This window comes from Arvicanthis niloticus, chromosome 6 (assembly GCF_011762505.2).
Source record: "Arvicanthis niloticus isolate mArvNil1 chromosome 6, mArvNil1.pat.X, whole genome shotgun sequence".
Taxonomy (NCBI): domain Eukaryota; kingdom Metazoa; phylum Chordata; class Mammalia; order Rodentia; family Muridae; genus Arvicanthis; species Arvicanthis niloticus.
Genome location: NC_047663.1, coordinates 33,840,790 through 33,865,901, shown reverse-complemented (window position 1 = coordinate 33,865,901; position 25,112 = coordinate 33,840,790). Strand labels below are relative to the sequence as shown.

General features: G+C 45.5%; 1 long non-coding RNA gene across 1 annotated transcript; it reads left to right on the top strand.

The window, feature by feature from the left end:
* The first annotated feature begins 13,842 nt into the window (after positions 1-13,842).
* Positions 13,843-19,673, top strand: LOC143442522 (uncharacterized). The gene is made up of 3 exons (XR_013110758.1): positions 13,843-14,072; positions 15,229-15,405; positions 17,202-19,673. It is a non-coding gene; the product is annotated as an uncharacterized LOC143442522 (long non-coding RNA).
* Positions 19,674-25,112: the final 5,439 nt, after the last annotated feature.

Genomic DNA, 25,112 nt, shown 5'->3' with positions numbered 1-25,112 from the left:
GGTTTCTCTGTAGCCCTGGCTGTCTTGGAACTCACTCTGTAGACCAGGCTGGACTTGACCTCAGAGATCCACCTGCCTCTACCTCCTAAGTGCTGGGGTTAAAGGTGTGCATCACCACTACTGGCTCTCTCTGTCTGCTCTTAAGCAGGCCTCTCTCCGTCTTTTTGGCACTCTGTGGTTTGTTCCCTGTGGTGGGTGTGTGGTCTCTTGTGGCTCTAAAGCTCACTTTCCTGATGTCAGGAGTCTTCTTTTACAGTGCCTGGTTAGAACAAATTTGAGGAAAGCACACACACACACACACACACACACACACACACACCACACACACACACTGCCTTGGTCCTCAGCCATGGGCTTGAGTGCTTTGTTTGGCCTGGTCACATAGTCATCCTGGATCTACAGTGGAGTTTAATATTAAAATAAAAGGAGTTGGTATACACAAGATGGGGGAGAAAGAAAAACTACCCACAGGGGGTAGTGGTGCCCCAGCAAGTCAGAGAGCTTCAAGCCTGTAAGCTTGGTGTATCAAGGAAGAGGCGTCTCAGAAAATCACCCAGAAGCACTGTGGTCACATGGGTACATGGACAGCGCTAAACCACTGTTGGGCCCAGAATCTAGAGCTGGGCTTGCTTAAGTTCCATCTGGGTTAAGACTGTTCTAGAAACATGTCTTACATGTCTAAAAATGTAAGGCTGAAAGAAACATCTCTGTCTCTTTCTGTCTGTCTGTCTCTGTCTGTCTCTCCCCCTCAACCCCCCGTGTTTGCATGTGTGCTCAAAAAGCAATCTTGCCAGGACCAACAAGGCTCACTTGGCCAAGATGCTTATAGAGAACAGGACAGAAAACTGAAGTCAGATGGGTTTCACAGGAACATGGGTTTGTCATCTCCCTGGGAGGCATCTAAGGTGCACTGGGCTTGGTTAGTCCAGTGTCTTCTGATCGGCCAGGGAGAGCACCACCTCTGCAGCCCACAGTCTCAGTATTTGCTTATCTAATACCAAGTCAGTCAATACACCCACTTCCAGACCCCACATGCTGACAACCCTTAGAGATGAAAGACAGGTGGGGACAGCTATGTTTAGGACCGTGGTGGCGGCAGCTGCTGCTCCTCCTCCTCCTCCTCTTCCTCTTCCTCCTTCTCTTCCTCTCCTTTCCTCTTTCTTGTTTTGAGACAGGGCCTCACACTGTAACTCAGGCTGACCTCTAACATACAATGACCCCCTGCCGTGACCACCCCAGTACTGAGACCATATAGGCTTGTGCCACCATGCCTGGTATCAGAGCTTCTATTAAGCAGAGGAAAACTTTGCAGGGAACTTTCAACATAGTCACCCTGTGTCTCTTTGAATGGTGTGTCACTTTCCAAACTATTACTTGGGATGAACAAAAACCTGCTGTGATTAGCTGCTGTGATTAGCTCAGGATTAACTCGGAGCAGAGAGGGACACAGCATTATCCCTGAATTTGAAGTATAACTTCATCAGATTTTTTCACATCAATCACTGAGCCTGTTAGTAGCATCATGAGCCTCAGTTACCTCATCTGTAAAGTGGGTGAAAGGGGTAGTGCCTTCCCCATACACATGACGTGTAATCGTTTAAATTATCTAATACAGTTTCCCAAACATTTAATGTTTTATTTCCCCTTTTCTTTCTCTGAACACTAACTGGCTTCTTGCCTGGCAGTCACTTTTAAAGCTTTCTTTACCACATCTGATGTTTATGAAGCACACACAGACACACACACACACACACACACACACACAGACACTCACACACCCGTATACATGGATTTACATTTATCTTTTTTTATATGTTTTCAGCCCATTATTCTGTCCTGTCAAGATGCCTTTGAGTCTTGATTCTGCCATTCTTCCTATTAACAATCCCTCTGGCTTTGTGTCAACTGCAAATGTGATAAGCCAGTCTTTCATGCTGCTTCATCCAAGATGCGGAGAAAAGTACAAAGATGGACAAGGTCAAGGGAGGAGCCTTGGAACGTTGTTGCAAAGGCCTCCTGAGCCCACAGTGCTTCCACCCCTGCTTCCTCAGCACCCCAGCCCTGAGGCAGGCTGCACTCACCTCCTTACTGAGTCTGTAAGGTTTAAGGAAGGTCTTACTAGAATCCCCCAGAGCCCTTTGTCAAAGGCATCCTGGGCCCTCCTCCCCCGTGTTGGGCTTGGTGAATTCAAGCCAGTCACCGGGAACATTACAAGTTTCTTCAAAGTCCTTACGTTAAGAAATATGCCATGATCGTGATCAAACTTGCCAGTCTGTTCCTGGGAGTTAATCTTGTATATTGTTCTACAGTGAGACTGTGTGCAGTCAGTGACTCAGTATACCGGAACCTTTCACGAGGCTGCCAGATGGTGGGAGCTGCCCTGGAACCTTGTGTCTAGACAAGGAACCCCTGGAGAGGCCAGAGCTTCTCCTCCATTCTCCTACTCCTTGTCCCTCTGTGCCCTTCCCTCTTTGAGAAAATGCTGATTGAGGGACATGGTGGAAGGAGGCGCTGGCTGCAGATGTAGCAGCTGGAGTTAGGACTTGCTTCTTCTTGTCGTGCTCTCACAGCACGGGAGGCTACTATGGTAAAACCCATCAAACCATGCTAGGCAGGGTAGTCACGGTTGGTATCAGAAATGTTGCTGTCTTGTAGACCACTCTCAAAAGTGAGGGTCCATAAACACCTGGACAACTACTCTAGATTGGAGGAGTCAGAGGGTTATTTCCCCAGGATATCTCATTTGGGGTTGGTTTGCTTTTGGTACTAGGGACTGAACTTAAAGCCCCACCATTGTACTACCAACTGTGCTTCATCCCTAGAGCCTCACCCCCTTTAAAATGCATTTATTTTATGTATATGAGCATTTTGCTCACATATGTATCTGTGTGCCGCATGAAGATCAGTTGGACACAGAGTCCAGAAGAGGGCATCAGATCCTCTGGGACTGAAGTAATAGACAGTTGTGGACCACCATGTGGGTGCTGGGATCCAATCTGAGTTTTCTGGAAGAGTAGTCAGTGCTCTTAACTGCTGAGCCATCTCTCCAGCTTCCCCACACCTCTTTAGAATATATATGTAATATGTATGTGTGTGCATAAATGCATATATATATACATGTTTATATATGTATGTATGCATATACACAGTTTTATATGCATATATGATATATATCTGGTACATGCATATGTGTATATATGCATATATGTGTAGATTAATATTAGTTTTACACGGTGCTGGCTTTGAACTTGCCCTACTATAACCCAGATTGGCCTTGAACTTTCCATTTTGGTGCCTGCCCTTGGCAAACAATTAGGTTTCAGGCCTACACCACCAGCCTGGGACCCCCTAGGATATCTTTTTAAAAATCTTTACTTTTATTTATTGTTATTAAGTGTGTATGGGGCGCGTGCCACAGCATATGTGTGGTCAGAGAGCAACTCTACAGAGCTTTTCTCCTCCCAACTTTATGGGGGCTATGGGGATAGAAATCAGGCCTGTGCACCACACACCTTTGCTGTGTGAACCATCTCAGCAGCACCCCCTATCAGATCAAGAAGCAAAGAGCAGAGAGAGCTGCCCTTGTGTGGACAGAGGGAAAGAAAGAGGTTGGCAGAAAGCAGAAGGAGAAAAGTCTAGGAGGCCGTCTGTGGCTGCAACACCTGAGGTGAGCATTATCCTCTTTCCTCCTTTCCCTCCAGCTCAGGAAGCTTTGGTGTTCCCTCCCATTCACACTGCTCCCCCCACAACCCCCACTCAGAGTACTCCCTCCCACCTAGAGTGCTCCCTCCCTCCCAAAGTGCTCCCTCCCACTCAGAGTGCTCCCATATTGGTGACCAGAGGGACTGTGTGGGCAGAAAGAACCAAGACATTCTAGAAGGTCTCTACACAGGACAAAAGTGTGACATTTGCTTGACAGATGGAAGAGGATCAGAGGCCTTGGGGAAGCTGAGGTCCAGAGAAGAGGAAGAAAGAGGGGTCAATGAAAGTAGAGAACTCTGGGTAGAGGATTCCAACAGAGGTCTATGAGAGCTTCTGGGTAAAGCCCTCATGGGAAGTGTAGCCAATGACAACGCAGCCACAGGTTGGACAGCTGGCCCACACCTTGCATCAACATTCTCACCTGGGAAATACCAGTGGCTGTCTCCATGACTACCCACACATCAATACCTTCTGAGCCTGCATCCTCATCTCTGCCTGTGAGAGGGACATCAAGGGAGAGTGGACCTGTCAGTCAGCAAAGGTCTACTCATTTGCACCTTGGGAGTCTCCCATGCCAGGTGGCTTCTTCTCTGTGCAGCCATCTTCAGGAAACCTGCAGTAGGTGACATATGGACAGGCACCCCACTTCCTAGATGCAACCACCCATTCTACAGAGCTGCCCCTACCAAGCCCTGGCTCTGGCAGCTTTATTATAAGTTTATTACATGCTAATTCAAGCAAATAAATTTGCCCCAGCTGTGAAGCAGAGGAGATTAATAACCTCAAAGATTACTTCTCTGCTTTGATGAGTTTCTTGAGCAGAGTATATTTAGGGAGAGCAACTAGATTAGTCAAAACCCCCTTTAATTATTAGTGACACTGTGCAAACGACTCTGTATGACCAGAATACCAACGACTCAACTCCTTGACCTTCGTATTCAAATAAAAACATCTTATCACAGAGCCAAGCCTTGAATCCACACACCATGGTAACTGCTCTCCTCAGAACCCAGCAGTGGGACAGATGACATGAGTACTCCTTTACAGGGGGATGACAGCCTTAAAGATGTCGAGCTACCAGAGATGCTCTGGGTATCCTGGAACTTGGAGCATCAGTTCTCAAAGAAGGGGAAATGACTTGTTCAAAGTCTTACAAGGAATGAGCCTCCTTGTTGGCCCCTTATATTTTGGATTGGAATGTTAACACTTTTCAGATTTATAGTAAAAAGGCTAGGGCTGCTCCCAGTGGAAACCATGAAGGTGACCTTATCTATTTCCAGGAACACTTGGCTTTCTCCAAGGCCTTAGTGTAGCTCTATCTTAGGGATTTCCATTTGTAAGCCTGGACTTGCTTGGTTTGAAGAACCATGTGGACCAGTCATTTCAATGGCAGAGCTGCTGTCTCTGCATCTGGAAGTGGGCTGAGGCTATCCATCCGGCATTACTTCTCTTTGTACATCCTCAGTCCTTATTGCACATCCTGACACATAGTGATGTCAGGAGCCTGCAGGAGGAAGCAAATGTCTACTGCTTGAACAGGTACAGAGAGTAAGAGAGGGCAGGCAGGGAAGGGGCTGAGGATGTAGCTAAGTTGGTAGGGTGCTTGCTTAGCGTGCACAAAGCCCTGGGTTCGAAACCCAGCACCTCAGAAAATGAGCCTTGTGATATAAGCCCGTAATCCTCAAACTTAGGCGGTAGAGGCAGGAGGATCAGCTCAAGGTCAGTTTTGATTACATGGTAAATTTGAGGCCAGCTAGGTATACTTGAGAACCTGTCTGGAGAAACAGGCTGGGTTACAGGCAGGGATAGGCTGGATCCTCTCCTAATGACCTCACAGAACTGTGGAAGGAGGCCAAGGGTACTCACCCTGGTGACCTAACAACACAATGAACTACCTCTACCTTAGACCCACCTCCCATGGGGCTTCTCTAGGGACCACACATGGGACCCTCAGAACTCCACTGCCCTTCCTTATGCTGACCCCAACACAAGCCCCTCCCACAGGAGCCACCTCTGAATCCCACCAGCCTGCCTGTTAGGAACACACAGCCCCAACCCCTGTGTTTCTGAGGTAGAGAAACTTGTGCTCAGAGAGCATCATGTCCTAAAATGACCTTTCTGTACTTGTTCTGGAAAACAGTCCTGGCTTCTCCTGACTCAAATGTCACTTCCTTTGGGGAGCTTCCCTACAGACTCCTCCCTCCACACTGTCCTCAGGTGACACTTGACGTGGCAGATGTGCTGACAGGCCATCTCCTTATTCTGTTGTCCTTTAAAACAAGGATCTTGTCTCTTCATCCTCAGGTCCTGCCATGCTGACTGAGAGCCTGTACTAGGTGCTCGTGCAATGCTGACAAGCATTTGAAACCATCAGGGACCCCTGTCCTATGGCACTCTGTGTGAGGCCCTCTATCCCAAGCTTGACCCTACTGATTGACAATTTGGGGGAAAATTATATGTAGTTCCCTGATCTTGTAAACTAAAAAACCCAAGTTATGCAAAAAGAAACAACTATAGAAACGAATTGCAGAAAAATCATCTCAAGAGTGGCTCAAGGGGAGGTGCTTTCCTCAGTGTTTGGACAAATGTTGATTTTGTAAGAGGAGAACTGTCCATGGAGACCTCAGTTTCCCCACAGAAGCTCAAGGCAGCTTTCTTTCCGAATTCTGTCTATGTATATTCCTGGTTAGATACTGAGTCCATCCCAAGCATTAAAAAGCATCACCAAAGTGAAAAATCCCCTGATAAACATGCTTGATCCCTCAAATGTTTTAATTTATAATCTGGAGGACATCGGAGCACCATGTCTCATTTTCTTCTGTGTGTGTTAAGTGTGCAAGTCTGATGCATGTTCACATGTATGTGGACCTACATGCATGTATGTGCACTTGTATGGGTGTGTGCAGGCTAGGAGGGTGAAGTCAGACATTTCCTGTCATTTGGTACCTTATCTGTTAAGATAAGATCTTTCATTTAAACCCAGAGCTGCCCTGTTCAGTTAGTCTAGTTAGCCAGTTTGCTATGGTGGTGATGGTGGTGGTGGTGGTGGTGGTGGTGGTGGTGGTGGTGGTGGTGGTGTCCCCTGGCTAATCCACCCAAGTGCTAAGATTTCAGAGAGGCCACCATGCCTTCTCAGCATTGCCCCTGGCCTCTCCTCTCAGCCTTGTCTTCTTTACTCTTTATAGAGCCTCAAGTTTAGTTGAGCATCTGCTTTTGAGTAAATGACTGTCTCCTGCTCTTCCTCATAGAAGTTGGTTAGTGGGCTACTCCTAGAAGTTGGGTGTGCAGTTCCTGAGTTCCTTTCAGCAGAAGCAGCCTTCTTTTACCTTGGTTGCTTCCTAGGCAGCACTGGGATGTGATGTCAGCTATCCAGATCACTGGAAGGAGCCATGTGTTGCGGGTACCAGAACAACAGGATGAAAAGAGACCATGTTCCCGGGCAATGCACCCATCACCCTAGCCCTGGAGAGTTTCTCCTGGAATCAGTGAGACACCTGTACTGCTGCTATTTTGGGGTCTCTGTTACAGTCTGGAGTGTGTATTGTAATGTCAGGATCCTTTGGTATACACATAACTGAGAACTGCCATAGTGTCGATAACATAGACCCTTATGATTCTGCCTCAACTGAGCATGCATAGAAACTGCTCAAACACCAGGAAAAAGACACTGGAATACTCCCCCCTTTTATCTCTCTCCTTTTCCTCCTTTCCCTGCTTCCCCATCTCTCTCTGAATCAGCCTCTTGCCCAGGTTGGTGCCTCTCTCTCCCAATATAGGTGAGGAAGACTTGAATGTATGACCCTTCAGCCCCCACCTCCTGAGTGCTGAATGACAGATGTGCACAAGCACCTCTGGTTTTATGTGATGCTGCGGATCAAACCCTGGGATTTATGCATGCTAGGCAAGCACTTCCCAAACAAAGCCATGCCTCCAGGATTTCCTTTTAAGACAGCTTGTTTTGCTGGTGTACTTTGGAACTGTGCAAATATATTTTCTTTAAAAAAAAAAAAAACATAAGACATTTTCAAAGTTTGGAAATTGCAAAAAATGAAAACAAGCCCTCCTATGCATGATTAGTGTGGCAGCATTGTAAACACAGAGGGAAACTGTTCTGAGCAATTTCAAGACAAATTCATTTAATCAGCATCCCACGCGGGATATACCCCAACAAAAGTAACTGTGGAGTTTTCTTAAATGATTTATCAAAATGCATATTAGTGATGATAATGTTGGCATTATCAAGTGGATACTGTTGGATGTATCGGGTGAGACAAGGCAAGGGAGTAATTATGCTGTATTCATTGCAAATGGGGGCTGTCAGTGGGTGCTACAGATGATGAGGGCTAAGGGCCCTACCATGGGGTCTGAAGTCTCTGTGGGGAAAGTCAATGTGAAGCCTGGAGGCATAGATCTTCCATCTAGGACTGTGTTCTGCCAAGCCCTGAGAGCAGAAGTCAACCCAGTAATGGAACACTTTTAGGGACCAGATTGTGGCCTCTAGATCCTACTGCCCTGAAATGGGCTTTGGGGTTACTTGAGAACTAATACATTCTAGTTATGAGGCACAAAATGTACACTGTTCCTGGAACAGCTCATTATTGAGAAGCCACCAAAGAAGGCTACATCATAGCATCCCGAAGACATCAAAAATGGGACAGTTTGATCACCAACGTAAATAACTATAGCATGTACAATGTGTTTCTGCCCATGGGTTCAGAATGTACTTTTTAAAGATTTGTTAATTTTGTGTATGTGAGTACAACTGTAGCTGTCAGACACACCAGGGGAGGGCATCAGATCCCATTACCGATGGTTGTGAGCCACCATGTGATTGCTGGGACTTGAACTCAGGACCTCTGGAAGAGCAGTCAGTGCTCTTAACCACTGAGCTATCTCTCCAGCCCCAGAATGAACCTTTTTAAACAAGAAGAAAGAAAAATCACTTACTGCTCATTCTTGGAAGATGTAAAAAAAAATCTTACAAAGTAGGGCTGAAGAGATGTCTCAGCCGTTAAGAGCACTTGCTGCTCTTGCAGAGGACCTAGTTTCAGTTCCAGGCACCCACAATGATTGGTTTCAACTGTCTTTGACTCTGGTTCCAGGGGGATAGGATGCCCTCTTCTGGCTTTTGTAGACATGGCATGCATGTCATACATAAAGAGACAAACAGAAATATGGGGGGGGGGGGGGGGGGGAGGAAGGGGAGGGGAGGAGACAGAGAGGTAAATAAGTAAAAAATCTAAACTTACAGATAAAGAGAAGGAAGACATCAACATGTGCCTTCCCTGGATGAACCACAGGTGAACTATGTGTTGCATGCTATGAAGGAAGAGAAAAATATTCTGTGACTTCATTGATGAAGTTATGGGGAGCCGGTTACCATATGCTAGCTGATAAAAGCACACAGCAGTATCCATGATTCATGAAAGTGTGTGTGTAAGGACAACGAGGCTATAGTTAACAAAATCCTTGCTGTGAAAAGCCTGCAGAAGTAAGAACCTGACATTTCTAGTGAGCTGGGCAGATACTTATACGAGGTGGGGTGGGTGGTGGTGAGGGGTGGAGTGGAAGTCCTGCTGGTGTCAATAACTGAGTGGGCAAGAATGGCTTCCCCCTGAAGAGGCAGGGACAGCAGCCCAGGATAAGGTGTCAGAGCCCAAGCTGAGTGAAGTGAGTATCTATGTGTCCTGATTCTAGAAAGGCAGAGAAGGGATCTTCTTTAATGAGTGCAGGCTGTAGAGCCCTAGCAGAGCGAACTGACTTGTATGTGGCAGAGAGAAGTGCCAACTGCAGATAGGAGTATGGAGTTGTGGAGCCTGAAAGGGAGTAAGGGGGTTGATGTATGGGGTAGGGGTGGAGGGAATACCAGCTATTACCCTTATGTGGTATCTAAAACCTTAAGTAAGGTCCCTTGTGCTCTCACTTAACACACATGGGCCATTCAGCGAGAGAAAAGGCCAAGGTTGAAGGAGCCTGGATATCAGACAGGGGGTTAGTTACCAACAGAAAAGAGGAGGTGACATTGGGCTTGGCGGTTTTGAAATTGAACGAGAGTGGTCAATGTGAATTCGTGTTTCTCAATGTATGTCTAGATGTGTAAGGATTTAAGCATAGATATCAGTGTGGGTCTGTATACACATACACACAGACACACAGACATCTATGCAGTGTGTGTACATGCATGTGTGTTCTTTAGCTCTGTCCACACAGAGAGCCTCAGAAAAGCAACCTCCCAGTAGCACGGAGCATCCCCAGTGCCGTCACTGAAGAGCTGGATGGCTCTGGGAGAGACACCGCAGAAGTTGAGACGAGAGCATCCTGTGGCAAAAGCAAAGAAAGCATCCAAGAATCGGTGAAAGCTTGACAAAAGGACCCCAAAAGGGTTCACACTGGCCTAATTGAGGCAATTTGAATATAACAATAAAAATTGATGACAGCCACTTGTATTTGTGAATTTAGACAGGGTCTCATTTAGCCCAGGTGGGCCTTGAATTCACTGTGTGGCCAGTGAACTGCCTTGACCTGCCGATCCTCCTGCCTTCACACCTGTAGTGTTGGGGTGACAGGTGTGTACCAGTGCGTGCAACAGTGTGGTGCTAGGGACTGAAGCCAGGGTTCCGAGAATGGTGAGTAAGTACACTACCACCTTTAGACAATAATCCCAGAGTCCATGGTGATACAAATAAATACATTTCCCTTACAGTAAGACACCAGTGGATAAGTGTGAAGGCAAGATGCCCTTCAAAAATCTTTTCTAGCACAGTAGTAATTAATTCAGACAAGAAAAATTAGTCAATGGTAAACTTAGTAGGTGTCTTAGTTAGAGTCTTATTGCTGTGAAGAGATGCCATGACCATGACAATTCTTATAAAAGAAACATTTTAATTGGAGCAGTCCATTATCATCATGGAAGGAAACATGGCCGCACATAGGCAGACATGGTGCTGGAGAGGTAGCTGAGTGTTCTTTATCCGGATTGGTAGGCATGAGAAGAGAGTGGCCTGGACTTCTGAACTCCCAAAGCCCACCCTCAGTGACACATGTCCTCTGACAAGGCCACACCTCCTAATAGGGCCACTCCCTCTGAGCCTATAGAGGCCATTCACATTCAAACTACCACAATAGGTAAAAGCTTAATGAAAGCTGTGGTGGCACTGGCCTGAAATCCCCCAAAAACCTAAAGGGTAGCTGTCAGTTTGAGGCCAGTCTGGGTCACGTGATGAGCCCTTGATCAATCTGAGCTATACAAGAGTTGGTCTCAAAAAAACAAACAAACAAACAAACAAACAAACAAAAACAAAAACAAGCAACCAAATATCATAAGGAAAACATGAAAAATGGGTATATACCTAATGCCTAAGTATCTTCCCAAAATATATCTACTAGTTACAATGAAAAAAAGGAGTAAATTTGTTAATATAAACATAAAAAACCCAGCCTAGCCGCGAAATCAAAGTTAAAAATCCTTAGAAAGAGAGCCGAGTGTGAGGGAACACATAAATTATCCCAGCACTTAGGAAGTGGAGGCTGTAGGGTCATAAGAATGAAGCTAGTCTAGGCTACATAGCTAAAATAAGATTAAAAAAATATAGTTCTGGCAATGAGACAAATAGAAACTGTATATTGCCCATTAGGATGCAAGAAGGACATGCTATCCGTATGATGGTCCCACAGGATGGACTCACCTGACTCAAACCAGGAAGAAACACCAGGAAACCCAAACTGAGGCACTCTGAAAAATTGGGCCTCAATCTTACAGAGTGTCAAGGCCACAAAAGCCAGTGAGGGGCAGAAGCACTCTGCTTGAGGGAGACCAATGAGACAGGGTTGTTAAGGGGAATGCATCATGCCTGCTTGTGGCTCTAAACTCTAAAGGACTTTATTGGGACAACATGGATGTTAATTTCTTTAAAAAAAGAAAAAAAAAAACCTTATTTATACTGTAAGTGTGGATGTTTTGCTTGCATATATGTCTGTGTACCACATGTGTGCCTGGTGTCCTCAGGGGGTCAGAAGAGGTATTGGATCCCCTGGGATGGGAGTTAAAGGTGGATGGGAGTTGCCATATATGGGTGCTGGGAACTGAATCTGGACTGTTTGGAAGGGCAGTCTGTGCTAAGGCATCGTCCCAGCTCCAGATGTTAATTTCTTAATTTTGATGGCTAAATCGTGTTTATACAGAAGAATGTTGCTATGGGAAACACATACTAAAATGTTATGTGTGTATGTGAATGCACATGTGTGCATATACTGAGTGTGTGTGTATGTGCAGACTGTGTGTATGTATGTATGTATGTATGTATTATGTATGTGTGCATAGGTGCATGTGCACACTGGGTGTATGTGCATGTATTGTGAGTATGCACACACGGGGTGTGGCTAGTGTTCTAGTACCTTACCAGTCTTTACTCTCAAATGGTTCTTTGCTACTGTTCTTACAAAATCAGTGTTTACATCTAAAATTATTTAATTTTCTCAGACTTATTTATTTTTATGTGTGTGAGTATTTTGCTTGCATGTATATACTCCATCACTTGTGTGTCTGGTTTCTGTGGAGGTGAGAAGAGGGAGTTGGATCCCTATCCTCAGAAACAGGAGTTACAAATGGTTATGAGCTATGGGCTCTGGGAATCAAGCCCAGGTCCTATAAAAGAACAAGTTCTTAATAATAAATTAGCTTAAAATTAAAAAAGCTGCTTATAATGAAAAAAAAAAAGGTGGAAACAAGTTAAAAAGCCATCTATGTATAACAAAGAAAGGAAATACTGTATATCCAATTAAATGGAATATTATCTAACAAATTTGATTCATGGCCCAACCCGGATAAGTCCAGAAGAGATTACGCTAAGTGAAAGAAGCTAGATGCTAAAGAGCACACATTGTGTGACTCCACTGGCATGAAATGCCCCAGACAGAGGCATTTACAGACATAGAAAATAGGTTAGTAGTTACTAAGACTGGGGAAGGGTGAACGGGAGTGAGTTCTGGTGGTATCTTTTAGGGGGATGGATGAAAGTATCTTAAATAGACTGTGGTGATGTCTTCCCACCTTGTGACTATACTAAAAGACACTGGATTGTGCTTTTTCATACAAAAATGGGTGAACCATACGGTTTTTGGGTTGTATTCCAATCACGATGTTAACCAAGGGGTAAAACTGGATGTGCAGAGTTCACCTTTCACTCTTTCATCATCTCTAAATCTCAGTACAATCTCAACCTGGTGAGATTTACTTGGGAAGAGACAAAACAAATTTAGTTAAATTCAACATGTTTTTGCTGAGAGCCTGCCCTCTGCCAGGCTCTGGAATAAGAGCTTGGCAGATTCAGAAACTGGAGACACCTGATATCTTTGTCTTCCAGGAGAGACAGTGCTGTGGCAAAGGTGACACAGCCTGGGGAGCCCAGAAGGGGATGCTCAAATCTTCCTAGGTGGCTTAGAAGGCTTCCCCAGAGGCAATGCTTAGACTTGAGCCACAGGCAAGGGAGTGGAGGAGCTGCTGCAGGTAGTAGGTGTAACTTGAGCCTCTGGACTGGGGTTTAGGAAAGGACAAGCAGTTCATTGTAAAGTGTGCCTTTACTATTGAAGTAAAGGAGGTTCTGAATGGGCACAATCCACCTTAAAATAAGGTCAGAAGGTCATTAGAAGCTTCTAGAATACGAATAGAAGAAAGGAATTAGGAGGTAATTGACTATAGTGCTCCCATTGGAGGAGAGCAGGTGGCTGTCTGTAGTCCTGGCACTGTCTCCCCCTCGGCAAGTTAAATGGCCCGAACCTGCCCCCTGCTGAGTGTCTCCTGCTAAAGGCTCCTCTGTCACTATAGATCACTCCACAGAATTCAGTCTCAGCAGGCTCAGTTCCCCGGAGTGTGGCTACCATTTGATTCCCCTGGTTGCCGGCTGCCTTGAGTGCCCATGTGGAGGGAGAGCGGAACAGGGTTCCAGGGACAGCTCTGTGTGTGGAGCTCCAGATGGCGGGCATGCCAGTCTCCTCCCTCAGCAGAACACAGGCTCTGGAGCTGGAAGCTGCCTCACCAAGTTGGCTCACCTTGAAGGCTCCTGGGAGGAGGGGGATGGGGTACACAAAGGCCCCTTTGATTCTTTATAGAAGGCTGGGAGGAAGGCAGGAGAGCGAGGCAAGCAGTTTATATCTTGGGACAACTCAGTAGAGGACTTCAGGACTTTTTTTTTGCCCCACCCAGCGCTTTGCTGAGATCTTTAGGAAACTTCCCCAGCTCCACTACCCCGGTGCTGCAAACCCAGGGCCTGGTGCATGTCGGGCAACCGCACCACTGATCAACACCCCAGCTCCGTGAAGGATTTCCCAGAAGCAGTGATAGGGAAGACAAGGCGCCTGGCTTTCAGCCCAAGGTAGGAGGGTTTTGAAGCTTTGTGATTAATGCAGGAATAGACTTGAAATCTCTTCCAGCCTCAAGAGACAGGGCCACAGAGATTCTGATCACCACTATTGGTCCTGAGGACACTGGAAGATGCTTCTCTTCAGTGGTGGTCTGAGTTCTGCCTCCAGAAAGGCCCCTCAAGGAAATTAGATTTACCTTGATCTCCCCTTTAGCCCCTCAACCCTTTAGACACGTCTTGCTTCATCAAACATTTTGTGGCTTAGAGATTCTTCTGCTACGAGCATTGCCTGTACCACTAAAGGAATATCAGAGCTGGCTTTCTAGAAGTAGATCCTTCATCACCAAGTTTGCTCACCCACGAAGTTGCTTTCTTTTTCTTTCCTTCTTTTTCTTTTTCTAATTCATTTTATTATTTTATGGGTATGGATGTTTTGCCTGCAAATATGCATGTCTGTGCACCTCATGCATTCCTGGTACCTGAGGAGTTCAGAAAAGGGCATTGGATCCCCTGTAACTGCAGTTACAAGTGGTTGGGAGTTGTCATATAGGTGCTGGGAATTGAACCCAAGGCCTCTGCAAGAGCAACAAGTGCTCTTAAGCACTGAGTTGTCTCTCCAGACCCAAAGATTGTTTTCTTTTTATCAAGACAGGGTTTCTCTGTGTAGGTCTGGCTGTCTTGGAACTTGTTCTGTAGACCAGGCTGGCCTTGAACTCACAGAGATCCACCTGCCTCTACCTCCCAGATGCTGGGATTAAAAGCAAATGCCACCACTGCCCAGCTTGGAAGTTGTTCTCTTACCTGAGAGAATGGCTTGGCAGGGCTTCGTGGAGCCAGGGCTCCTGGATTCTGGGGCCTTCAGACTTTTCTAAGTCATCTTCGGCTCCACTTTCTCCCCAGCCCCACCCAGGTCCCATGTCTTAGTTTGAGCCAAGTTAGGAGCCCTAGGCTACGCTCCACGTTGGCCTGTAGCTCTTTCTTCAGCAGAGGGTGTGTGTTTCTGGCTCACCTCCATCTATTGTGAGAAAGCCGAACTAGACAGGCAGACAGTAGCTGTGCAGCTCCACAGAAATCTCCCAAGGCCACTACAATGGCTTCACTGGATGCAGAGTGCTGAAAACTTGAATTATAAAAGGCAAGTTTCTATTAAATGTGTTCTTCTTGGCAGATTGGACATTTGGATGATGGAGCATATGGAATCTTGGCCTGCTGCCATATGAGTTGACAGACCAATCCTATGGGAAAGGCAGCCTGGAGTTTCTAAGCTGAGTGGAGCAGGGGCATTGCCATCCTGAGGCCCCTGGACTCTGGTGCATCTCTAACTGTGGGATGACTTGTAAGTAAGGTGAGTTCAAACACCACACTCATGTACACTGAATATGTCACGTGTCCAACATCACCTGGGGGCAGCCCTGCCATTATGACTTCCACCTATGGAGTTAGGGCTCACAAGGAGCACTTGGTCTCAAGCAGAAAGGCAGGTGGATGGCTCCAACCTGAGGGTCTGTTGTGTGCTTCAGGAAGCATGAGAGGGGGTGGCAATGCAGGTTTCGGCAGGGAGGTCAGTCGGTGGCTAGGATGGGGGCACCCATGTTGTTGTGTTCATGGTGGTTTGTGTTATAGAAGTTGAGGTCCAGGGAGCCTTGTTGGTGGTGGGAGGCACAGGTCATGGAGCTGGAGCAGCAGACAGGGGCTGAATGAGCCCCCGTTCCTCAACTTTCTTAACATAAAGATGTTTAATGTTCTCTTTACTAGCCTGAAAGAAAATTCACAAGTAACTGATGGACACATTGTATTAGTTGATATTTTTCCTCACTGTAACTAAGTACCTGATGAGAAGCAGCCTGTGGGGTCTGAGGGGATGGCTCTGCCATTAATAGTGCTTAATGTTCTTGCAAAAGACCCAAGTTTGGTTTCCTGCACCCATAGCTCACAACCACACTCAGTTTACGCAGTGCTAGGGCTCAAACCCGGGGCTTTGTATCTGATACCCAAGTGCTCTACCTGCTCCTACCAAGTGAATTACACCCAGGCCCTGGGCTCACTGGGGGCACAGTCCGTGGGTACAGAGAAGGCAGGGTGGTCAGAGTGGCATGTGGCTGTGTTGGTGGGAAGAGGAAGAGACTGCCTGGTTGTCTAGGAACCACAGATAGGGTAGAGGGCAAGGGTGGGCTATAAAACCCCAAAGCCTGCTTCCTTCAATGGGGCTTCTCCTTCTAAAGTTTCTACAATCTCCCAAATAGTACCACCAGCCAGGGACCAAGTATCTTAATAGGAAAACCTATGGGGACACTTCACAGTCAAACTATAAGGCATACATTTTCAAAAATCTTTTATCCAGGTATACTAACGCAAAACACATAATATGAAGAAGAAATAGAAAACAATTATAACAAAATAATGTGTGTTTTGATATGTACATATTTGGATGTGTAAGTATTTGGGCAGAGTCCTCCTCCTGTATTAGTCAGTTTTTCTGTCATGGTGACAAAATGCATTTCATTCCAGGGAAAATAAAAGCCAGCAAGATTTATTTTGGCTCCAGGTTTCAGGTTTTTTTGGCTCCAGGTTTCAGGTTTTGTTTTTTGTTTTTTTTTTTTTGTTGTTGTTGTTGTTTTTTGGTTTTGTTTTTTGTTTTTTGGTTTTTTGTTTTTTGGTTTTTTTTTTTTTTTTTTTTTTTTTTTTTTTTTTTTTTTTTTTTTTTTTTTTGCCTGGTGTTGGCTGGTTTCAAAGCTTTGGTGGAAGGGGAGCCAGCTAAAATGGTGGGGAGCCATTTTGGTCACCACATGGTCACCAGAAAGCCCAGAGGAGTGGTGCAGTTAGTCTCACGGGGCAGAAGGCACACTCTGACAGCTGTGGAACATGGATGGGATGGGGGTGGGGGTGGGGGGGTGGGTGAGGGAGGACAGTCACTAGCCACTGTGTCACCTGAGAAGGCATCGTGTGAGGACACAAGGCACAGACCTCTGCCTGCCGCAGAGCCTGAGACAACTGCTGAATCACAAAGGAGGTTGACAGGTTGGTTAAGGGTGGGCAAGGATAGGATTTGAGCTCTGAGAAAAAAAAATAATTAAATTTGGTCTGAGATGCCACAGAGCCACACCACTGACTGGATGATGGTGTCCTTGCTTCTATTCCTAGGTTCCTGTATCGGCTGTCTGACAACCCAATCCTGTCTTCCATCCCCAGCTGGAAGGCACAGCCCTGCTTGCGAACCTTTTTCTCCTGAGGAGGGAAGGGGCTACACACCACAGGGACAAACACAGCTGCTCGCACTCAGACTCGGGGAGTGAGGGCAGAGGTGCTGGCCCAGCACCAGCTGGCTCTGATCCCTACAGTCTCTTCTGGAGGACTTGGAGTGTGCCAGTCCCTCAGTGGGCCTTCCCGTGTCAGCTCCATCTTTGTATTTGTGACTTCTTATCCCCATGTATACATCCGGGTAACTCAGAGAGATATCGTTAAATCGTTCATGAAGTGGCTCAAAACCTTCACAAATATCTTTCATCAGAGAGAATGCCTTACTTAGTAGTTCTCAAGTTTGTTTCTCCACCATAGACTAGGGTGGCTTTAATAACTGGCAGTTCAGGAGGCTGGGAAAACCAAGGTCAAGAAACTGGCCATCTGGTGTCCAGTGAGGTCCCCTCTTCTGGTTTACAGATAGGGCTTTTGTGCGGTGTCGTCCCAGGACAGGAGAGGAATGCGGGCGGCTTTCTAGGGTCTCATAAGGGCACTAATCCTATTCCTGGGGGGGTTCCACCCTCATGACCTACTCATTCCCCAAAGCTTTTGCTCTCCAATAGTGCCACAGTGGGAATTTAGACTTAGACACACATTTGAGGCTGAGGAATATGAACATTTCTCAATGAGTCCAAAGCCAAGCCCATGGGCTGCATAGAGCTCACCACAACCTAATAGAGAAGATGCTGCCGCTATCCTCATTTTACACACACACACACAGAGCTGGTTCTTCCCATAATTTCCTCAGCTCCCACTTCTTCTCAACACATCCTTTAAACTTCTGTCCATTTCTTTCTTCTTCTTTTTTAATCTGTAAAAGAGGATTCTGTTTGGGCTCTTGGGCTTTTCCTGGAGTAGATATTTCTCCCCCTCTCCTTTCATTTAATTCTGCCCAATGAAGCCCAGCTTGTTGAAGACCAAATCCCCCCCCCCCCGGGAATTATGGGAGAAAGTGAGAGCCAAGGAGAGGTTGACTTTTTGAGTACCATTCGTTGCCTACGGCAATGTTAGCTTTAGCCAGGTGAAATTGTATCAGCCCACACTTCCCCATGCCACTGACACACAAAGTCACACCTTTATCCCTGTCAAACAGCCACCTGTGCTGGCTCCTGCCATCTCCTCTACCCAACTCTTCATGGACATTTTCACCTTTGGTCGGTATTAACTTCTGATATTCATAGCCACGACTTTGATTAATGCAAGACTTCAAAGCACCTTTTGAATCATTAAAGAAAGATTAAATTATCTTCAGGATAGTTTCAGTATTAAGTGCGGTTGAGCTAATTCAGGTTCACTGGAAATTGACAATATGATCCATTTCTACTTTATATAATCAGAAGACTCAGATTAAACTCACGTAAGAGTCCAGCCAAACTGGGTTACTCCGAGGAGGATGCGAGTCCACAGGAAATCATAAGCACACAGGCACATCTGGGAATGAAGCAGAAAGCCAGAATCCAATCCAGCCAAATGCTGTCACTACCTCATAAATCTCCCAGAATTCAAACAGCCCTGAAGGTCTGCCCAAGCCATAAGTCAGACTTTGATGCTTTCTTCCATCTCTCTGGGCTGGGCCATGCCCAGGGTCATTTGGTTAATGCAGGACTCCATCTTCATTGCTTCATAACTAGTTTTTAATCAGTGATGATTGCCGAGCTGGGATGCTGTGGGCCAGCCCGCCCGCTCTTTCCTCGGAGAGTGCCCATCGATATGTCATGGCAATTAACCAGGGACCCGTGGGAGGGGTGGTGAGGGCACAAGGGGAGAGACAGGCTGTTGGTGTGGCCACATGCTTCATTCTGCTTCCCAGGGGGTTTCTTTGGCCCCACACCAGCTTTTGGAGGGCTGATGAAGGGCGTCTGCAAGCTAGGGGATGTCCTTTAAAAGGCGATGACTGCAAACACTCGCCCTTTCAACAATTCATCACCCAAGCAACAGAGAGAATGACGAAGTGGGTCAGCCATTCAAATCCACTCTGACCATTAAAGAGCTAACTAGACAACTGGGAGAGACGGAATATCATAGACTACACTATAGTATCTCATGGTAGCTGAGGTGGAGACTTAGCATGTGAGAACATCCCTTAGCCTTGAGAGAGGCAACATATTCGGACAATAGACACATTTGTCTCTTCATATCCCAAGGCTCAGAAAGAGAAGGTGTTAGAGTGTATATGTGCGTGTGCGTATGCGTGTGTGTGTGTGTGTGTGTGTGCATCTTTTTAAATTTTTTGCTTTTGGGAGCTGGAGAGATGGCTCAGTGGTTAAGAGCACTGACTGTTATTCCAGAAGTCCTGAGTTCAATTCCCAGCAACCACATGGTGGTTCACAAACATCTGTAATGGGGATCTGATACCCTCTTTTGGTGTCTGAAGAAAGCGACAGTGTACTCACATACATACAATAAATAAAAATCTTTTTAAAAATCTATTTTATTTTTAATTTGGGTATGTGTAGGTATGTGGGGGGGTGTGAGTGCCCAGAGGAGAGCCTTGGGACCCCCCCCCTCCCTGCTGAAGCCGGAGTTACAGGCAGCTGTGAACTGTCTTTGATGGGAGCTGGGAGAACAGTATGTGCTCTAACCCTGAGCCCTCTTTCTAGTTTCTAGATGGACTTCTTTTTTTTTTTTTTCTTCAAGACAGGGTTTCTCTGTGTAGTTCTCGCTGTCCTGGAACTTACTCTGTGGACCATTAAGTCACAGACATCTGTCTGCCTCTGCCTCCCAAATGCTAGGATTAAAGGCAGGCACGAGCACTGCCCAGCTTAAGATCAGGGAATTAAAAAAAGATTTATTTATTTTGTTTTCATGATTCCCAAATGAGGGCATCAGATTCCATTATTGTTCCATGGTTGTGAACCACCGTGTGGTTGCTGGGAATTGAACTCAGAACCTCTGGAAGAGCAGCCAGTGCTCTTAATCACTGAGCCATCTCTCCAGCCCTAGATGCACTCTTGATTGGACAATCTCAAAAATATTCTGATGAAGAAGAGATGGAAAATGTCCATCGGGGTCATAGTTTTAAGTTAACAAGTTTACCTATATAAAACTCTCTTCTCCTCCCCCCTCTCTTTCTTTGTCTCTCTCTCTCTCTTGCTAGAACTAGAGTTCTAGTGAGAGCTAGAGTTCTGGTGAGAAACTACCACTGAAAAGGCAATTACCACTGAAGACTGCAGCAGGGTTGCTGAAAAATAAGTGAAAAGAAGCATTTTTCTCTCCATATTTGGTAAGCTTTTGGGAAAATATCACCCATTCACCCATTCAAATAAGTACACAAAAATTAAAAAAAAAAAATGTTTTTTTTTTTTTTTTTTTTTTTTTTTTTTTTTTTTTTTTTTTTTTTTGAGTTGGGAAGAAAGGAAGGCACAAGTCCAAGAGAGACTGAAGAGGGTGTGACGATTTTTAGTTACCTTGACAGCATCTAGAATCACCTAAGTGTCACACTGAGCAAAGGAATCAAAGAACTTCCCTTGGGGGTCATTTAACCAAGAAGAATCCCAGGTTTGAAGTCCTGACTTCAGTCTCCCTGCGTCTTCCATCCTCCTGTGTGTTTGTGATGTCAGTCGGAATCTATGCCTGCTTGCAGGCTGTCCTGTGAATCTGTCCCTGGGTCTGTCCTTAACAGAGGGCTTCTCTCTCTCTCTTCACTTAAACAGCAATGAGAACATCACATGGGGGAAGGAACGAGGGATGAGGATGCTGTACAGAAATCTTTAACAGGCTTACAGGGGATTAAGTAACTGACTTTAACTTAGAGGGCAAACGGTCCTGTGAACGTCATTGTTTATTAGGCAGTGTATGTATGTTGCTTTTAACATTTATGGTGGATAAATGTTTCAACCTATGTTTGGCGTTTTCAGCAAATGATTATCATAACACACATATACAAACACATTGGCATCACTTGGGTTAGGTGAATGAGAACACATACATAATTTAAAATTACAACTATGCTTTAGCTTAGGTTGTAAAAGGTGATTAGATGGGAAATCCAAGGCAGGTGAAGTTTGGTTGTTACCCTAGTCACTTAAAGGCAGGTTAAACAAACAGGCCGAGTACACAGTAGGATAGCAGTCTTAAGTGTTAAGTGATTTCAAGTGTGTTATTAACTCTGGCTGTGAGGCCCATTCAGATTTTCAGTCTCTTAGAATGTAAGAGATATATATATATTTTTTTATCATAATGCATTGCTACACCATAGGAGTCAGTTCTTTGCTTCCACCCTGTAGGGCAGGTCCCAGGGAGTGAACTAGGGTTGTTAGGCACAGGGACAAGCATTTTTTACCAGCTGAGCCATCTTGCTGGTCTTGATACTTTCTTATAACAGCCTAAAAAGACTAACTCAGGGAGACCTCATGAGGACCTACAGAGATTGTAAACCAGTTCCTTGTGTTAATCTATCTTTATTCTTGTGAATTTATTTCTGATTTCCTGAGTTGATCTTGGCTGACCCAGACAGCATGGGAGAAACAGGAAGAGGTGGTACCTACCAGTCATGGCGGCCTCATCTTTGGAAAATGGAAAGGGGCAAGCCCAGGTGTTGGCAGAAAAGCTTCGCCGAGATGCTCCAGTCCTCACCAGGGACAGGAGCATAGGGCATGGATGGCTGCTGAGGCATCAGAAATGGACCACCACACTCAGATGGTCAAAGCTGGTGTCAGCTGTAAGACCTTCAAGGCATGGATCCCACAGATACAATATGGCTCTCTACGTCCTTTTACATGGACCATTCAGGCATTTCCCTGTAAACTGACTCACCACCAATTACTTCATATATGTTGTACTACTGGCTTCTGTGCTCTGACTCCCCCTTGCTTTGTGTGGTCCAGGGACAGGTCACAGCCCTCTCAATGTGTTTTCCCATCTCTGCCCAGGGTCTCAGTAATAAATCTTTGATGCTATTTCTTACTGTGGAAATGCACTGAATTTGTGCCTTCTACTTCAGGAGCCAGAGAGGTACCTGAGACAGGGTGTTCCCCAGGAAATACAGTCGGGTTCCCAGTGCCAGAATGATAACTGGGCTGGTGTAAATTGTACACGGGGCAGATAAGAGGCACATCGTAAACAAGTCTCTCATGCGAATGACCCTCTCCCTTTGGTCACAGGTGGGGTGACTAAGCATTAGCCTGACCTATAGGTGAAAGTACCCTATGAAGGCACACTGTGAACAGCCATATCCAGGCCACCTTTATTTCCTGTTAGATCAGGATTGACATTTACTATGGAACTAAGTAGTGCGAGTTGGCCTCAGACTCATGATCCCTCAAAGACTCAAGGACTGACAATACAGGCGTGCATGGCTATATTTGGCTTTGCCAGAGGACTCCCTGACTCATGCTTTTGGTTCACAAGGCATTCACTGTGAACTTTATCTGGGGTCTTTTTATATGCCACCTTCCTCTGTGCCTTGACCATCTCATTTGTTATGAGAAGAAGGAGGGGGGGGGGAAACCCCAGAGGTGCCCTTTAGCTACAAGCTGCTGTGATTTGATGATTTTCTTCAGCAATACCAAATGGGGTCCATCCCCACCCTACCCCAGTTTTTCATGTTCTCTACTCTGCTTTTGAGTTGACATAATTATAGCACTTGGGTTTGGTACAAATGCACTGCACAAGGTATTTGTTGCTCTTAAGCATTGACACAGGACTTGCTGTAACAGAGAATACACGCTTTGATAAGGACCAGGCATAAGGCAAGCATCCAGTTGTGTTTGGCATCAACCCATCAATCAAGTCAGGGTGTGCATGGACTTGAGGAGCTGGGATTATGAGGAAGTGTTGTGGATGTTGAGCTTTCCCGATCTGCCAACCCCTTCAGGGTTTTAAGACTGTGATGGTCCTAACATGGATATGCATTGAATGGTTTTACTTTTATTTGCACTTAGCCTTCCCCCAAAAGGTATTTACCTTGGGGTTGGAGAGATGGCTCAGTGGTTAAGAGCACTGACTGCTCTTCCAGAGGACCCAGGTTCCATTTTCGGCACCCACATAATGGTTCACAGCCATCTGTAACTCCAGTCTTAAAGGGTTTTTTTTTTTTTTTTTTTAAGCTTTTTCAATTTTTTATGTAAATTGGTGTTTTACCTGCATGTATGTCTGTGTGAGGATTCCCTGGAACTGGAGCTACAGATAGTTGTGAGCCACCATGTGAGTGCTGGGAATTGAGCCAGGGTCCTCTGGAAGAGCAGCCAGTAAGCTTAACCTCTAGGCCATCTTTCCAGGCCCAGTCTTAGCCCCTCTTCTGACAGGGTACCAGGCACACCTGTTCACAGACATACATGTAGGTAAACCACATATTCATATAAAAATAAATTAAATTTTAAAATGATGGTTAAGTCCCCCCCCTTTTTTTTTTTTTTTTTTACTATTATTAAGAAAAGATGTTTACTCAGAAGCAACAGAACTTCTTGTGGATAGAAAAACAAAGCTTAAAAAGGATTTTTATTTCCCATGGAACAGATACTAACTTTCAAAACTTCCCATGGAGGGAAGACACCCTGACTCAGATCATCAATCAACATAGCACACGTATTAGCCATTATGCTCTGGGTCTGGTTCTGTTTTCACTGTGTTTGACAACATTAACATGCAACATGTAATAGGACTGTATCTGTAGTAGAACTAGTTAACAACACAGGATGGCCTAAAAAAGTAAAGGCAGCAGATGATGAGGAAGCAAAAATCCTAATTAACCAATAATCTGTATTTGTTAGTGGTAAACACACGAACTCCATCTTCCCTGTGTCTATAGAACCAAAATTAACACTAACTTTATAACAAGAGGCATGCCTGGTGTGCACCTCTTGTGAAAGGTGTTGGCTCATGTGTTGGGCTGCTGACTGAAAGAGAAGTCACGAAAGCGTGTCTATAGTTAGGAGCAATGGTTTGACAGTTCGAATGAGATGACCTCCATAGTTTTGGTCATTTGAATATCTGATTCCCTGTTGATGGCACTGTTTAGGGAGTCTCAGGGTTGTGGCTTTGCAAGAGGAAGCATGGCACTGGGTTGGAGTGGCAGTGTGTATGTGTGTGAGTGGGGGGGGGTAAAGAGAGGAAGAGAGGGGGGAGAGAGAGAGGACATAACAACTTGAAGCACTTCTAGGTCGGTCACTCAGCTCTGTTTTTTTGTCTTCTGAAGATGTGAGCTTTCAGCTAGCTGCTTCAGCCACCATGCCTGCTTGCTGCCATTCTTCCCTACCATGATGGTGATGGACTCTTATCATTCTGGAACCGTAAGTCCAAATAAAACTTTTATTCTTTAAGTTTCCTTGGTCATGATGTTTTATCACAGCAATAGTAAAGTAACTTAATACAAGATGACTTATTACAAGAACAGGATCCCAGCAGGCCATATATTCAATGAAGAGCATCAAGAAAGTGCCATGATCTAAGAGTGTCTGCTTCCTTAGCATTCGGCATGAAATGGGAGGACAATTTCTCAGGTGTTTGATTAACTTAACCTAGTTAAGAGAGTCTTGCCTATTTAAAGGAGGATAGTTTTGTCAACTGGACACAATCTAGAATCACCTAAGGAGACCAATAATTGTCTAGATCAGGTTGGCTTGTAAATGTGTCTATGGTGGATTGCATTGATTATGTTAATTGATACAGGAAGACCAAGACCACTGTGGGCAACACCATTCCCTAGGCTTGGGTCTAGAACTATATAAGGGCAAAGAAAATTAACAAGAGTGTAAGCACACACACATTCACTGCTGTTACCGGTTATGGATGTTATATGATCAGCTCTCCCAAGATAGGATGAACTGTATCTGGGAACTGTGAGCTTCAAACAACAGCGGTGGCAACTGCAGCAAC